At 36.2% G+C, this 18548-nt stretch overlaps 1 protein-coding gene across 2 annotated transcripts in view; it reads right to left on the bottom strand.

Annotated features, from left to right (window-relative positions):
- LOC135719187 (bis(5'-adenosyl)-triphosphatase) overlaps positions 1–18548 on the bottom strand; it is a 475352-nt gene that overhangs the window by 386188 nt on the left and 70616 nt on the right. Inside the window, exon 1 of one of the 2 annotated variants that reach the window (XM_065241775.1) lies at positions 17165–17185. The exons of the other annotated variant lie outside the window; for it this stretch is intronic. The gene's annotated coding sequence lies outside the window, so the exon portion shown is untranslated. Of the gene's footprint in view, positions 1–17164; positions 17186–18548 lie in introns of those variants that run through there. 2 annotated transcript variants of the gene reach the window in all.

Consider the following 18548-nt stretch of genomic DNA (forward strand, 5'->3'; position numbering starts at 1 on the left):
GCATCTCGACCTAATTTGGTCAGATCATATTTGCATTACGTTTCAATTAATATATTATCAATATAATGAGTCTATTTTTCCATTATCGAAATAAGTAATGAATACATGCACAGGGATGTAATTAGCCAGGCTCCGCTGCATTTATTGCCTGCGGTTATGCGGTCTCGACGTGATAAAGTAAAGTGGCATTTACTGGGGTTGAAACTTCCTGTCATTGCTCACTGTGGCATGACAATGGCACCAGCTGTATGGGATAATGCACAAATATGACAATACAGCAGTCTGCTATCATTCAGTCTATGAGGATGCACTGTACTGAGACATTAAAAGCCTTGGCTTAAAAAAAAATAGAAATTGTTATTAGATGAGTCACAAAGAAGTTATACAATGCAGATAAAAGCACACATATAATAATGCCTCATTGTTTGGTAACTGGAAAACGCCTACAGTTGAGTTAATAATTAACTATATTACTTAGTAGAACAACAGTCTATTCAATTGATTTTATTTCCTTAAAGGGGGCATTTCACAAGACCAGGGGTCTCCAACCTTTTTGTAAGCAAGGGCTACCACAATGGATAAAACATGGCTACTTTTTGATACAGTCTACTTAAAACCTTTTTGTTTTACTTGATTTTATTTTATTTTACTTGTTAATATGTTTTAGTATTGTTTAAAATGATAACATACATAAACCAAGCCAAGCTAATATAAAAATATGTAATAAATAAATATTGCAATTAATAGAATGTGCTTTGGCGGTAGGGCTGGGCATAAAAAAAAAGATTTTTCAATTAATCGTTTTTGTAAACACAAAGGCCACAAATGGAATTTTTTTAACAACCTTAATAACCTGATCCTGTTTGATCAAGGAATGCATTTATTTATTTAACATAATTGTATGCGTTAAAAAATTAGAGATGGGTTCTGTTAATGTACCCAAGTGTACCTAAAATAAAAAAAGTGTAATATACAGGTTGGTGGCTCTTAATTTCTTTTTATTAATTACCCACTTGTAAACTTATGTTCACTGTTTTTTTTTTTTATAAATAAAGTATTTGTATTTAATCTATATTCATTGAGTTTAATCGAGAATAGAGTATACAAATCGCTCTGAGAATCGGAATCGAACAGAGAATCAAAATTGAATCGATCCTCACTTTCTTTCTCTCTCTCTCTCTCAAATGGCAGTGCCATCGTGCAGATTAAGCAACGGCATTATTATAATAAGATTTTGATATGATATGCCAAATTTCAATTACCTATTTTTTTCACATGCTTGCAGAGAATGGTTTACCAAAAATAAGTTACTGGGTTCTACATTTTCACATTTTCTAGGTTGATTAGAAGCACTGGGGGCCCAATTATAGCACATAAAATGTCCCCTTTAAGCAATCATGATTTTCCATCACACTTCAAATAATTATTCTTTCTGTTGGGAATGATGATGGAAATGACATTTCAAATGTTCTGAAATGGCTGACTTCTGTTTTATCATAATACCTCGTTTAAAAGCAGGGTGCATTATTATCTTCACAAAAAAGATAATAATGTAAAAAGTAATAAATATTTAAGTATTATTTAGTATATATTTAGTGTATTTAATACCTATAGCACTGTTGTTTGTGTTTTAATGGGTTAAAATCAATGGGTCACATTCACTAAGCAAGCGTGCGCTCAAATTTGTTTGTGAAATATGCGTTTGGATGTTTTAACTAACAAATCATGAATCAACAAAAACTTTCACACTGAAATTTATTTTAAATGTATGCAAAAATGTAAGAACAACTTAGACCACACATTTGCAATAATCATGAACAAGAAAATAAAATAAAATATATAACAGATATATATTATAGGGTTCTTTTTCCTTGTTAATGCAAACATCTGGTCTAAGTTGTTTTTAAGTTTTTGCATACATTTAAAATACATTTTAGTGTGAAAGTTTTTGTTGATTCAGTTAGTTAAAACATCCAAACGCATATATCACAAACAAATTTGTGCATACGCATGCTTAGTGAATGAGACCCATTGTTTTAAAACTGTGCTGCTTAAATACGTGTTCAAACATTACGTTTTTGAGGCCACACGCACAGCAACCTGACGTAACTTAGATAGAAGATAGTCCAAAATCTCTAATGGTTGACAAATTTATACCGGTTTATCACCCACACCTATTTGAAATGACCCAAACAAACAATCGGCCAAGTACTGGGTTGCGTATGTCTGGGTCGGGTCTATCAAAAGTAGGTCCAGAACCAACAGCCGGATGACGTCAAAGTACCGCAAGAACGATTAGAGAAATCATACGAAGTCTAATTTCGTCTGGTTCTCGCGGTACTTTGACCTCATCCATCTGTCGGTTCTTAAGGCACCGCATGAAGTCGAATAAGCCTAGAATCTGGACCTTCTTTTAATAGAACCGCCCCACACATATGCAACCCAGGCAACGATGTCGGTTAGTAGACACGCCCCTTGCTGGTTGCCTACAAATGTGTTTTGGTACTCTGCCCGACTCCCTTTTCCAAAGTGATTCTGAAAAATCATGCACTCCACCTTTAATATACAGTATTTTATATATTTCATGCTACTGTCCATAAACATTGCAAAAAAAGTAATTTATTAAAAAGTAAATATGGATTAATAATTTGATACGAAGTTACAGAAGTTAGTCAATCAGGAGCAGTAAGTGAATTTCTCTATAGTTATTTAAAAGGAAAGTTAACCCAAAAATGAAAATGCTGTCATCAGTTTTCTTATCCTCATGTTGTTACAAACCTGTATAAAAAAATTCAGATAAACACAAAAGAAGATATTGTTTTAAATAACGGTAAGTGCACAGCTGATTGTAACCACAGACTTCCATAGTAGGAATACAAAAATTATTGTGGTACCCAGAATTCCATATTTGTTTTTCCTACTACGGAATTCAATGGTAACCATCATTTATCAAAATATCTTCTTTTGTGTTTATCAAAATAAATAAACTCATACAGGTTTAGTACAGCATGACAGAATTTTCATTTTTTGGTGAAAATTCAGGTTATGCTTATTAGAATACCAAATGCAAAATGTTTATTCGTCTTACAGGGCTAGTCAACTGCGGCCCTCCAATCATTTCTATCCAGCGCGCCGGTTATCTTTGGCCGTTTTTCAATCGGAAGCCTGCAGCCTCCAGAGGTCGCATATGCAGCCTGCATATACGTCATCAAGTTAACTGAGCATTACATTCACAAATCATAAGCATATTACAACTATTTACGATTAACTAAGAATAGTCAACTTTATAAATGTTAAAATTCTGAAATAAGACTTAATATAACGTATGCAGTCTGAAAATGTGACCTCCGGAGGTTGCAGCCTTCCGATTGAAACGGTCAGGTTTAAATTCATTGTGGTTACTTTTACCTTTCCACTGTATAAGACAAATGACGGCCAAAAACACGGAAAGGGAGTCAGAAAGGGGCTGCGTGGGGTGCCAACCATCTGCGGGTGCGTAATTATTCGATCTTTGGATGCATAAAAAACTTTTGCGAGTAAACCACATGTGACACGCCGACCGGAAGTGATGTATTTCAGTGTGTTCTAATAGACCCTTTTACTGTTTGTACACAATGATGATGTGGCAGCGTATGCGCGCGCATTTAGGCAACGGAAGTATCGTAAGAATCAACAGTGAAGCAACACAAACAGTAAGTTATTTTAAAAAAATTGACTTTATCAACATTTTCAACACAGCTACCAGATCCGTGTACTATAGTGGAGTGGATAAAAGACGTTAGCAGATGGCCAAAAATAAAGTTGCCAGATACATATATACGTATATTAGTATATTATATTAGTGCAACCAAACGCAACAACGGGACATTTTGATGTTGAGAAACCGTTTTAATAAACTTTCTGAGTTGCTACCACGTTAGAACCAATGGGGAATAACACCACTTCTGTTGCCCAAATGCGCGCGCAGGCTATTTGATCACGTGAGCTGTAATAGGGTCTATGAAAACTGTGTGCAATGTAAAAATTATTAATAATTTTTGTTTCACTTTATCCGTAAGACTTGAATACTATAATAACGATTGATCACTGGTTTAACTGGATAAACTATAAATATATTCGTAGATTAAAAATTCTTGCGCTGGATTGAGCTTCTCTCCCCTGACAGATTTACGATTAAACTGAAATTTCATTACGACTGCCACTAGGGGGCGGACTTCCGACAGTTATATGTAATGTACAATGGAATGGCTGTTTAGCCTACACATCTATAAAATATTAAAAATGAAAACATGTAGTCCAATTTTAGTCATTAGGAGAAGACAATTAATGAAAGATAAACTGTTAAAACGAAATATGTTTAAGAGCTCTACATGTGTTGATCTTTACTTGTACTTTTTTGTGCAATGTTAATGTTCATAACTATTAACATTTGGCTCTTACATGTTAAAATGCAATTGTTTTTAAATATAAAAAAACATTTAGTTTTTAATAATTAAAATGCAACATACTGGATACAAGAAGTGTGCATCTTTTTTGAAAATACATGTTTTTTTTAATATACTATGACAAAAGTAACAAAAAACAATACAAAAAATTTTATATGGTAAAAGTAAAAATATATAAACGGTAAAAATAGGGGTAGGTAAATGTTTGGCCCTTGTCATATTTACAATTTTAAAATCGGTCCACCGAAGAAGAGTAGTTGAATACCCCTGACATACAGTAACCAATTGTTTACTCATGAAGACGGCTATTTCGACATATGAGCATTTGTCCGTTTAAGCCAAAAAACGCGCGAACAAAAACTTGTTTCAGTTCTGGCTGTGTGTGCACGCGCGCTTCTCTTAATATTTGTTTTTAACAATTTGCTGCTCTGCCGCACGTCGAAATAATCACAGCGATTAACAGGAAGTGAAAGTAGCGCATTAAATTCCGGGTGACACCCGGGGTTGCCAGTCAGATGTTAGGGGGGTCCTGGACACCCGCCTGGCTCTGCCACTAACCTGGAGGCATTGCAAATTTGGCGGCAAAGTGACAAAACTTCCTTAAAAGGACTTTAAAAGAGATTTAAAGGGGACATATCATGAAAATCTGACTTTTTCACGTTTAAGTGCTATAGATGGGTCTTTGGTGCTTGTATCAACGTAGAAAACGTGAAAAAGATCAACCCAATAACTTAGTTTTGGTAAACCATTCTCTGCAAACATGTGAAAAAATAGGTCATTAAATTTGGCTCCTCTTGTGATGTCAGAAGGGGATAATACTGCCCCTTAATCTGCACTATCCAACCACGGCACTGCAATTTAGTGCAGAGATCAGCTCATTTGCATCTTGAAGGACACACCCAAAATGGCACATTTTTGCTCACACCTATAGTGGCAATTTTAACATGCTATAATAAATTATCTATGTGGCATATTTAGCTAGAACTTTACATACCTACTCTGGGGACACCAAAGATTTATTTTACATCTTAAAAAAGTCTTGTGAAATGTCCCCTTTAATTATTTTCATGGTGGTGACATATTAGTTCTTATTTCTAGTTTTAAAAAAATCGCTTTTGCCCTACAACTCCACCGTGACTCAGAATCTCATATAAAATCTCATCTTTGCTGTCGAGGCAAGGCCATATCAAAGAATACATACTTAGTGAATAAGCAAACAGCACAAAAGACCCTTACCATGGGATTTAACTAAAGTAACAAAGAATAATGAAATACTTCAATAAAATATTTAGATGATTGGCACCAGGACACAAAAAAGAATGCAATGCAAGAGGGTGGGAAGTTTCTGTGCTCAACAAATAATACATGATGTTTCACAATAGGAAATAAAAACCATACACTTTATAAAAATATACAGCCTTTCTGACTGGATAAAAAAAACGTTTGATTCTTTAATGTCCCCTGGCAAGAGGAAAACCAAAGATTGTGGACCTTTATATTTCCCATGTCTTCAAGTCCCTCGAGACCCTGTAATCCATTTCACCATGACTATCAGATCTACTATTCTCTCTCTCTCTCTCTCTCTCTCTCTCTCTCTCTCTCTCTCTCTCTCTCTCTCTCTCTCTCTCTCTCTCTCTCTCTCTCTCTCTCTCTCTCTCTCTCTCTCTCTCTCTCTTCTCTCTCTCTCTCTCTCTCTCTCTCTCTCTCTCTCTCTCTCTCTCTCGTATCTGGAGCACATATCCATTGACTTAGGAACTGGAAGAAAACGCAAATGTGTGTTGACATGATTTAGGATGGAAGCTCTTTGTATTTAGTGGGATTAAAGGAGATCTAGAGGAACACTGCAGGAAAGATGGAGCTGGTAGTATTTGTACCTTTGCCAATGGCGCTGCCATCCATATGGCCTAATGCTGGGATTGGCATCACAACAGCACACATAATGAGCTTTTGAAAGACAGCAAGAACCACAATACAGTACATTTCAAGTCAAAATCAGATTGAACCGATTTTTTTGTCCAAGTATGTTCTTAGCCTTATTCACCGTTTGATCTGAATTAAAAACAATATTGCTTAATCTCTAAACCTCTATATTGTAAATCTCAGGCTTGATTTTTTTGTGAAACACTCATTATTCTCATATGAATTCACACATATTTTACGAGTTGGCTAATTCGTATGAATTCATACGACCACATTCGTAAGTTTTTGTACGATTTGCCTTGACCCCACTGTGATGTTGCGGTTATGGGCAGTGTTAGGGGTTCGGTTTTGTTGTTGTTTTCTCATGAGAATCAAACATTTTTGTACGATTAACTTTGTATGAATTTATACGAATTAGCCTACTAGTAAAATATGTACGAATTCTTGTCAGATTCAGTTTCATGTTAACTTTAAATGAGTATCTGATTAATTTTACATTTATGCATTTGGTAGACGCTTTTATCCAAAGCGACGTATACTAAGGTAATTTATGTGTTTTCCCTAGGATCGAACCTACAACCTTTTGTGTTGCTATCGCAACTATTGCTATCGCTATTGCAATGCTCTACCATTGAGCTTTAGGGACACTAAAGTGCATTTATATGTTTTCAAAAACTTTTATTGAGGAAAATTGGATTAAAACTCTAGCAGGATTTCTCAAAACCAGCCTTTGCTTTAGGAAACTTGTTTGCAAAAAGACAAATGATTTGTCAGGTAGGAAGAAACGGCTATTTATTTCAGAATATTAATATTCTTGTATAGTTTATTATTGTATGGGTTATTAAATGTGGGCTGATAAACTGTTAGTCATGCTGTTAGTTTGTAGTTAACAACTCGGGCACAGAAAAGCAGAAACAAATGAATTCAAGTGGATTTTAATTAAAAGTATTTAAGTGGTGTTTGCCTATTCAATAGGTTGGTGTGGGTGGTTAACAGATGCTTTGTTATCCATTTGCTAGGATGATCTGAGGATTTAAAGGGCACCTATTATGCAAAATCATTTGTGTGAACACAACCCACTCCTTTTTAAACATCATTAAACCCAAGCAGTCTTACTAGACATGCCGATTCTCTTGTTAATGTGATGTCACACTGATAAAACCCTGCCCACTGCCATTGACGGACAGTCCTGCATTATCCTAGTTTCTGCACTCAGCGAGTTGTATGCTGTCCACCAAATCTCACTATTGAGATACTATTGTCTGAGACTATATTCACAGGAATCAGATCTATTTTAACTAAAAGAGTGAGGAGCATTAAAAGGTACACACACCACATGTTTTTGGCCCCACCCAAATAGGGGCAATTTGGACATGCTATAACAAATGATCTTTGCTGTATTTTCAGCTTAAACTTCACATTCTCGGCACACCTGAGACTTAAATAACCTCTTGTAAAAATGTGCATAATATGTGCCATTTAAGAATGATTTGAATATATTCTTCTGTCTGAATCTGGTGAAATGCATATAGTATGTGACCTGATGTCAGACGCCCGTTGTGGTTTAATGATCATGCAAGGTCATATTTACTTTTTGATTTTTAATTGCATGCCTTTACCAAGTATGGGCTAAAGTAACAGCAATGCTTACCAAAACAAGTATCAAACCACAATACTTCATAAAAAAAGCATAGGAAAATTCATTTCCAACAAAGTTCCCTGCATTTGCCTTTTACATCCCCCCCAAAAACTGCTTTCTCTCTCTCTCTCTCAAACTAAAAGGCTTAAATAAGCCCCAAGTGTGGGCCTTCATGTATATTTAAGAAAGCACTTGATATTCCATCATAGTTGAGTCATGCCGCTCCATAAGGCTGACCTTTGACCTCAGTGCAGAGAAGGAGTCCGCTGGCCCGAGCCACTCTGTCACAGTGGCCGTTCTAATCCAGACTAGAGCTCCTGACCCGCAAGAACTCAGTGACAAAGTTGGACCTTCAGGGGTGCGTACGCCCCATCAATAATAAACAGTCCTCTTTTACGCTCCTCGATGTGCCCCATCTACCACCTAGAGAGAACAGACTAAAAAAGCAGAGCAAGACTTTAAGCTTTAAAGGTCATGGAAGCCCCCATCAGCTGAAATCAAGGATAAATATGGCTGAGATATGGACGACTTGGGGGAACGCTGAGGAAGAAGTTTGGCTGAAGGTGTGAGCCGCCAATCAAAGCTGCATGGCTGGGTCGGGGCAAGAGAGACACTAAAGAGTGTCTTAAACTGTTTTGGCACGCGCCTGAGGAATACGTGTTTCTATTATATACTGGGTTGAGTCAGGGTAATGCATTACTTGTGCAGATACTGTAGCTAAAACTTTTTAATATGTTAAATAAATATTTGCTCTCCCCAGAGTAGGTATCTGGAGTTCTAGCTCTAGCTCAAAATACAATATAGATAGATCATTTATTAAAGCATGTTAAAATTGCCACTTTGTAGTTGTGCAGTTTTTGGGTGCAAATGAGCTGATCTCTGCACTTAATGTAATGCCGTGGTTGAATATTGCAGATTAAGGATGCACTTACATTGGCTCTACAAGCCCCAAGCGCGATTGTCCCCCCTCTCCACTCCCCCAGAAGCACGCACGTGAATGTGAACCGAGTCTGGGTGCATTTTCATTATTAGGATGTGATTTTTTTGGAAGAGAACAGGAAGTAAAGCACTCTCTTAACACTGGAGACCATCATAATGTTAAGTCTGTGTTTTCATTTGGTGCATGACGACACACAGCCCTCTCATATCGCTTACTTGATCTGTCGCGTGTGCAGCTCAGACATTCACATAACCCTGCTGCACGCATCAGAAGGTTTTTATGAAGCCAGATGAAGGTGAGTGGTTGCGCAATTGGCTTCTCTCATATTGAAACACGCTCTGGCACGATTTCCGATCACACTGCGCATTCTGCGCCTGGGAACAGGTGAACCATGCGCCCACCTCTGCAAACCGCACCCGGGCACAGTACAGAGCGATCACATTAGTCAATCGAACCAGGCTTTCGGGGTCAAACATGATCGGGGGTGGTTTGAATAGTATGTTCCCTAAGGGGCGGTTGTTATTATAATAAGATCCCCTTCTGACATCATAAGGGGAGCCATATTTCAATGACCTATTTTTTAAATGCTTGCACATTTTCTAGGTTGATAAAAGCACTGGGGGCCCATTTATAGCACTTAAACATGGAAAAAGTCAGATTTTTATGATATGTCCCCTTTAAGGTTCAAATCTGGTCTGCGATGTATCAATATTGCATTCTCGATCCCTAATAATTGCATGTTACCGTCTATTTGACTTGCTCATATAAAGCCACAACAAATATTACAAAACACAGTGGTCCCGAAAACCAAAAAAATCTATTTGGACATCTAATCTATACTTACGAGTGCATGCATTATTAAATGTATCAAATTAAATGCAGTTATTAAATATATGGATCAGATAACTAAATAGTTAATGTGATTAGGACATTTGAATAAATGTGTTAGGAACTCACTTTATACAGCCAGTAAATTGACCTCAAAAGCATTTGGTTAAGTGACAATAAATGAGAAAGCTCAACAAAGTGAAGTTAATTCAAATAATTTATGCAGTTTGCATGATAAAATAAAATATCAAATCATGTGGCATCTGCAATGAAATTTATATTTACTTCAGAGATGTACAGTATGCTAATGGCTACATGGTGTTCAAAAATTATACTTTTCAGGCCAAAGTTTACAATGATCAAATCCTAATCTGAATGTGGATATTTGAAAGTGACCAGAAATCATCAAACCAGGCAGTCTGACAGATACAAATCAGTCATGATGGACAAAAAGATCTGATGCAGCTCCATCACACATGGCCCAATCATCATGAACTTCCAGAAAGCCACACACAGGATCTGTGCCTGTTCAATTATACATGAAGCAAACAGAATCAAATCAATTAGGTATTGCTGTGCCATGAATGAATGGTGCATAATTGATGCCAGACTCCTGCATTATACATATCTGTCTGCAAATCTCCACGTACCGCCACCGTAAGGGGTCAAGGGGCACCGAGACCAAATCTCACCACTTTATTCATTTAATCAGCTCATTTGCATTGACATGACCCGGACTGCAGTCAAAAATTATCTCGAAGGGATCCAGTTTTACCATTAACTAAGAACAAAAGGGTACGCCGGATCCCACAGCGTAGAAAGGGTCTGGAAATTTCCATCTATGTCAAAGTATTAACGGCATCATCTGGGGGTCATGAGGTTTTGATCGAATTCTGGTGCGAAAACCCAATACTAGAAAAACGGTTGTGAGACTAGAGGAAATCCTATGATGACACTTTGGAGCAGCCGAGGGCCATCCGTGGCCATGTGAGGACGAGATGAGGGAGACACATTTTGGGTTTATTTCTCTCTGTATATTCTCAGGGCTTCTAGACAGATGGCAGACATTAAAAGAAGGAGCCATGTGACATCCCTCGACCGCACTGCTGAGATAGAGGTAATTAAAATGCATTTAATCAAGTTACTCTAATGAAAAATGGAGCTGGACACCCTGCACAACCTTCTGCTCCCAGTCGCACACTTTTATTTACTGCAACTTTTAGCTGGAAAATTTCTCTCACAATATGTCTTCTGCATATAGGTTCTGCATACAAACAGTGAACAAGTAGGACAGGTTTAAAAAACAACAACATTTCTACCAAAAATCAATGATGGATTGAAACAATGCTTTATGTAAGGAATAATGTATAGGCAGAAATAAGCGCCGACAGTATGATTAGGATCCAACGAGAAGCGGAGGATACAACCTAACATTATAAAATCCAAATTTTACCTTACGATGAACTTGCGGAGTGAAAGCTACGCCTGAACTTAATTAATGCCAAATTCCCCCAATTTTCATGAATTAAATAACTCTGTATAAAATATTTCGAAAGGAATTATACTGCAATTTTGCTTGTTTAGGTACTGGAAATGCTGTTGTAATATTTTACGTATGCCTGCTTTTTGAAACGCGTCTCCATGTGTATGCACTTTTGAGTGCACTTAAACCACAAATGGAGGGGGGAATTCGGAAAAAAATGCAGCATAAATAGTCGCTCTTCACATAAAGTACAAATTATGTTGTTTTTCATTGCTTTACTCACCAAATGTATTATAATACAATTGGATAAATTTCTTCATCTTGTATGGAAATTCTTTATTCATAAAATTTTTTATCACCTCCTTTAAACATGGTTTTCTTAATAGAAATTACTCTTATAATGAAGTCTCTTAAAGTTGTAAAAAATGTAAAAGGTACATATATTGTAAAATACAACGAGTCTGCCTACTAGTGCTTCGCACTCCAGTCCAGTTGGTGGCGGTAAATGCACCAAAAGTTGGTTTGCCATCCGCCATTAAAAAGACAATAGAAGAAGAAGCAGCAGTGGGAAATATAATAGAGAGAGAGAAGAATTATTAAATAAAATGAGAAACTTTGGAAACAACAATGTAATCCTTTCAGATTTACTCAACTGTACAGGAAAATCCATAGTGCAAACGGAATTAATTAGGTACCTTAAAAGCACAAGATTAGACTGTAGAATATAACAATTGACAAAGGTTTAATGTTTAAGTTAAATAAGTGTATTTAAAAAGGTTGTTTTTTCTTTTTTTTTCTTTCTTTTTTTCTCTAATAAATGTCCTCCTCTCTATATAATGCTCCATACTCCAGTCCAGTTGGTGGCGGTAATACACCATAAGTTGGCTTGTCAACCGCCAATAAACAGTACAAGAAGAAGAACCAACTGAGGTGGTACTAAACAAATATCGGGTACAACGTACTGTATCCAGTGGAATACCCTAAAAGTAAGCTGACCCGACCCAAACCGTGGGGTAAGTTAAATTAATATGCAATGGAAAAGCGCTATTATTTCAGGGTGGGTACTTTTACTTTAACTCAAGTGCATTTGTAGTAAAAAAAAAAATCTGTACTTTTACTAAGCTACATTCGGTGGCGTTACTCCGTTACTGTTAAATGGTAATAATTAATGAATATATATATATATTTTAAAAAAGTTTATATGGCTACTTCGAAAGTCTCGCGAGACATTAGAGAGGCTGCGTTGCGAGAGGTGGCTAAGCATCACCCTTTAGCGCGCGTAACGTTAGATAAATGTAGCTGGCCGAAATGGAGAAGGCGTATGTTTGTTCTATGTTTTCACTCCAATAGGTCAAAAAGAACAGTTTCAAATGGATGCATGCTGTGTGCACCAAGACTAACTGACATCCCAGCATACAAGAATTCAAGCTTCAACCTGAAACAACATGTAGCGGTAAGTGTCACAGTCAGAATTTGAACACACTCAATGGTAATTTCAAATGGTAATAGGCACTTTCACCTTATTTTAATACTATTTCACACACTGTTTGAGTGTTTTTTTGTCATATGCGCTCTTGTGCAAGCATTGACAAATCCTGTTAACCTTAATGCAAACAACAAACGTGCACATCTGCACATTTACATATCCTTTCCTCACAAAACTAAAACTAAACAGCATGAGGTCTTGCATTTATACACAAATCCGGTCACCTCACTAAAGTGTAGAAAATACATACAAAAACGGGATTGTGTTTTATTTTATTCCTTCCTAAAGAACGTTTACACTTATACAAATAAAAGAATAAAGTTTATATTTAAAGAAACATTTGTTATATATTATTGTGACACTGTCACTCAAGAAACATGTATTACTGCTCATCGTGTACAGTATATTGTGATTTTATGTATATTTGCGTTGTAGGTTTTACATGTTTTCTTAGCCATTTTATTCCTTTTGCTATTTTATGTGTGTATGTCTTTTATTATGCATGGTCTGCAAATAGAAAGAGCCATAGATATGTATTAAAGGCTAGATGTGTTACGGCGGAGTCTCTAACGTCATCACCTGGCAGCCATCTTACCACGGGGAGCTCGCTCACTTGTAGCATTTAGTTTAATGGTGCAGGTACTTTTAAATGACCATAACTTGCTCAATTTCTACCAATTTTCAAACGGTTTGGTTTCTTACAAATGTTATTAACGTGGCTATACTTATGGATGCTTTAACATGTTTCATTATTTATTTTTTTAGTATAAGTATGTAGTTTCTTTGACGTACATCTTTGACGTTTATAACAAATCAAACCGTTTGAAAATCGGTAGAAAATTAAGCAAGTTATGGTCATCTAAAAGTACCTGCACCATTAAAACTCAATGCTACGAGTGAGCGAGCGCCCTGTGGTAAGATGGCCGCCAAATGCGAAGATTCCACTCAATTGGCCAGCAGCGCGGGCGAGACATCTTGCCTTTATACATATCTATGTATAGAGCCACCTTAAAAGAAAGCAGCCAGATCACATTGTTAGCTTATGCTAAAGCAAATGGTTGCTTGTCTGAGGAGTTTGTGTATTTGGACGAACCTACGCCGTCGCGGCTACGCCGTAGGACCTACGACTATATCAAGCTCATTATCTTTCCAGTTACATTTTATGGACTTTGGATATCACTTTCTTAATTTGTATATACACACAGGCAACTTTGCGTATTTAAAATTTTAACCTGCTTGGACTTTAAGAGGGATGTTTTGCAGTTTTAGTGTGTGTGGTTTTAAGTTCAATGTGATGATTGTAAATATACACATTTAATAGACCCCTTCACAGTTCACGTCACAGGCGGTTCCCACTGCACATGTCAGGGTCAGAAAAGTCATTACAGCAGATAGAGTTGCGTATTATTCGGTATCGTCAAAAACTTGCGTTGTGGGCTTTGAAAATCGCACCAGGTCTGCCGTTAAGTTTTTCGGGATTCCTGCAGAATCTCAAAAACAAAAAATACAACATATGTGGCTGCAAGCAATTAAACGTGCAGACTGGGACAATGCAAAATTCAAATACGCTTGTGGTGTTCACTTTATTTCAGGTAAGTCATCATTTTTCAGCCCTGTTAGAATAAACTAGAAAGTCTATGATATGAACAGTTTGACCCCATGCTGCACACACCCGATAGTCATTCAATGTTTACAAACCTTGAAGGGGTCTATTGATAGCGCTTGTTTGTCTCATCATTTAACTCTCTTAATATTGCACAGTTTAAATCTAACCCCATTTGAAACAATTGTAACTCAACCAATTAGGCTAACTGTTACATTTATATTAAATGTAGAGTTGATTTGCAAAAACTGATAAGTTCCATATAAATTTCTAAAATGAGCATTTTTATCAATAATGTTTATGTTCAGTAAGGGCAGTAAATAACCTATTCATGAAAACATGATGACAAACTTTTTTTGTTTACTGTTAGCTTGTTTAAAGGCAGATTCTGACAAGTTTGTGATGTGAAAATAAAGACACCGTTAACTGTCAGAAAAACATCAGTGTGTGTTTTGAGATTTTTTTCCCCCCAAATGACAAAATAAGTGATATTAATGTACCCATTGCAGGACTGAGATAGGCTGCTATCCTCTAACCCAGGTTTTACGTATAAAAGCAGAACAAAAAAGCCCTTCAAGTAGTGCGAAATTCAAGTGTTTTTAAGCTGCTTCTCTTTCAGATCCGAAGTAACTAGTACCTAACTATTTGAGAGAGAGTAAAAAAAGTGTTCAATGAAAAAACTACTCAAATTTTGAGTAAATTTTTGTATAAGTTATTTTACTTGAGTTCAGATTTTGGGTACTCTATCCATCTCTGATTTTATATATATATATATAATATATATATATATTTATCAGTCATTTAACCGGTTTATCGAGCAATGCTACAACCAAACTGCATATTCTAATTTTAATATAAATCTACAACAAACATATTGAATGATGATGGAGACTTGCAATTGCTGTTGTATCTCTCTCAAGGTTTTTTTCTACAAATGACTTTTCTTTTCCCAATAAAATGTGGAGTTTTTTCGATCCCTAGGGAGTCAGCTGACATTGGCTTAACTTAGAACTCTCCTCTATACGTTACATTTTTGCAATGCTCAATTGTATGGTTTAATCTTAGCAACTGTTCTAAGTTTTTTACACCAGTGTGGTTTGGTTTTTCTATTGGAAGCAATGACATTCCTCGTTCATCTACAGGGGTACCACCAGGTGTACCTTTAGTGACACAAAACACATGTCACATCTCAATGCATTGTTTTTCTGTTAATCTGTGTTCATAGTATCATGTTTAGAAAGGGGTTCCAGTGGTCACCAATCCTGGTCCTGGAGGGCCGGTGTCTCTGCAGAGTTTAGCTAATTAAGGTGCTTCAGGTGTGTTTGATTAGGGTTGGAGCTAAACTCTGCAGAGACACCGGCCCTCCAGGACCAGGATTGGTGACCACTGTTTTAAACAGTCATTGGTGGGCCGTAAGTTGCAAAAGGTTGAGAACCCCTGTATTAGTACATGTTAACGATATGCAAAAGATGCAAGCCCCAAAGTAAACGATGATGTGAGTTATCATTTCCAACGTAAATCTTTTTTTTTTTTTTTTGGACTACAACGAACACACGGATTGTAGGCAACAGTTTGGTGATGTAGTAAAACCGACATTATCTTAATTCCTCCCGCTTTGGACTCACAGCCTGTAAGTTAACTCCTGTAAGCATTGCATTGTGACCGAATCTAATAAACATGGTAAGGAGCGTCACATTTCCGGCTGATGTCAGAGGTATTCGGGCCAATCACAATGTACAGATTAGCTGGCCAATCAGGGACACAGAGCTTTTCAGATCTGTGCGTTTCAGGAAGAGAGCGAAATCTGGAGCTACAAAAATGTACGGTATGTGGAAAAAAAATTTATACAATAAGCCACACAAACACCTTGTATTATAACAAATTCACAAAATAACATTGTTTTTTTAGCAATGAAATATGTGCACTTTATAGAGACCCTCAGTTTTTTTTTTATGGTTGACTGGACATTTTTTTTGGGGGGGGGGGCCGAGGAAAAATATGGGGGTGGGGGGTGATGCCCTGGGATTCATAATCTGTTTCACACTGCGCATTCCTAAACCCAAGATTAGGGGTCTTCAAGTCTGCTATTTTAATTTCAGGAATGACCCAGTTTCTAAATTACAATTGTGAAACAATCCTTAACCTAGAGTTAAAAGGGGGAATAAATTTAACCGGGGGTTAAGCACAGTTTACAAAGTCCTTTTATTAATTATTCTGATATTGACTGTGTGAGCTCAGATGCAAACATTTGTGAAAATAAGACATTTCAATTCTTGACTAATACTCTTTTCATTACCATTTAAATTAATGAAACTAAACAAAAGAGCCTGATAAAAATTAAGCAAAAAATGTGAACTCTTTATGAAATATCGTGAAATTTAATCACCGAACAATGTTATGTAAATGAATATTATTTACAGCAATATCCTCTTAAACAGTGTTAAACAGCACTCTTCTCTTCTTTATTCTCTTTGCACAACATTTTTAAACGTGTTTTAAACCCATAAAAGAGACTCCCTGCATATTTCGGAGTGGTCCCTTGTAGCGGTCTGCCCTTAGAAGTGAATAGTAATGTTTACATCAGATTACAGTAAGTTAGCTGACATGTCACATGCGCTGATCCACAAACTGCGGCTGTTACTAAATGAAGAGTTTACATCCACTCAACACGCGGACAAAATCCGTGAGGTAAAACATCTACCATTATTATCCGTTTACAAAATCAACACGCTATTAAAATACAGCTGCGTTTTAGAAGAGAGAAATCACACCGCCAAAGTGACAACCCATAGCATCAACACAGAACACATGTACACTCACCTTCCGCGTAGACGATGCAAACGATGACGTCGCACGGGATTATGGGAAATGTAGTTCTTCATGCTACAGCTGGAGCGGTTTCATATGAGTAGAGAAACTACATATCCCATAAGCTGTTGCTGCTGACTTTTTCGTTCAGATACAGTAGATAAAATGATTCATGTTTTGCTTCAAATGTTGTTAAATTTACAAAATGGAATCGTAGCAAACGTAAGTAAATTATAATAAAAATAATATACAACCAAAGTAATTTTATTATAATTAAATGGACTAAGAAAATGATAATTTAGGTTTAAAATGTGACCTTTACGGTTAGATATGCTATATTTAAATAAATGAAAGCTATATTTATTACTGTGTCAGACAAACTTGCTTGGACACCTAGTTACCCATATGCAATGAACCAATTGATTATTGTATAGAAATGTATTAATACACAATTAGAAATGACACCAAACTAAAATAGAGTTACATTAAATAACATTTTAAAACTACATGTCTATTACTCAAACGCTTATTGAAACCCACCAATGGCATTTTGTACTAATCTACAAAAAGTTAAAGATTTAATGACAGCTGCAAATTTTATGATGGTTTTTATAGCTTTGTGTAATATGTTTTTAGGAAAACAAACAAATTAGTCTTTTTTTATGCCACATAAGATTAATTCATGAATGTAATTTTTTAAGTTTATCTGTTATTTATTCTCCACCAATTAGGATGATATTGATTTACTCTCATGCAGATGTTGGATGAATGGAACAACATCTGGATATTTCAGGATAGCCTATCATAAAACTGCACTCTCTTTGGTAATGCTTTCTTCGTCTTCCAAAAGCAGCCATTAGCTTGCCATTGTATTCCTTACATTAAAATATTAATTGAAATGGCTCCGAGAGCAACTCAAATATATGTCAAAGTTTTTATGGATTCCTGGAAGCCAAGCAATAAAAATAACAAATGCTGACGCAGCATTCTTGTTTAAAAATAAATCAATGTAATGATTTTCTGACTTCGCAAGAAAGGCCTTAATTTAATAGTAAATAATTATTCAAAACAGTCTTTAAAAACAAAATACCATTTTGGGTCGCTGTCAGAATGCTACATAATGCACTTTGAGATACTTCAAAACTTTCCAGGATATGGCCAAGGAGGAAATGTATTTATTTTAGTTTATTTATGAAAGCTTGAATGAAAAAATCAGACCTACAATATTGTCTGTCTGACACCAAAGAGTGATTATACTAATTTTAGCTGGTTGGTTTATGAGACAGTCTTTATTTCTCCCACATCATTTTCTCTTCATACAGTAAGTCAAGCAAATTGAGCATTTATGTAAACAGCAGTGCGTTAAAAGCCTCTGCAGGGAATTTTCAGGAAAACT

This window comes from Paramisgurnus dabryanus, chromosome 14, assembly GCF_030506205.2.
Source record: "Paramisgurnus dabryanus chromosome 14, PD_genome_1.1, whole genome shotgun sequence".
Taxonomy (NCBI): domain Eukaryota; kingdom Metazoa; phylum Chordata; class Actinopteri; order Cypriniformes; family Cobitidae; genus Paramisgurnus; species Paramisgurnus dabryanus.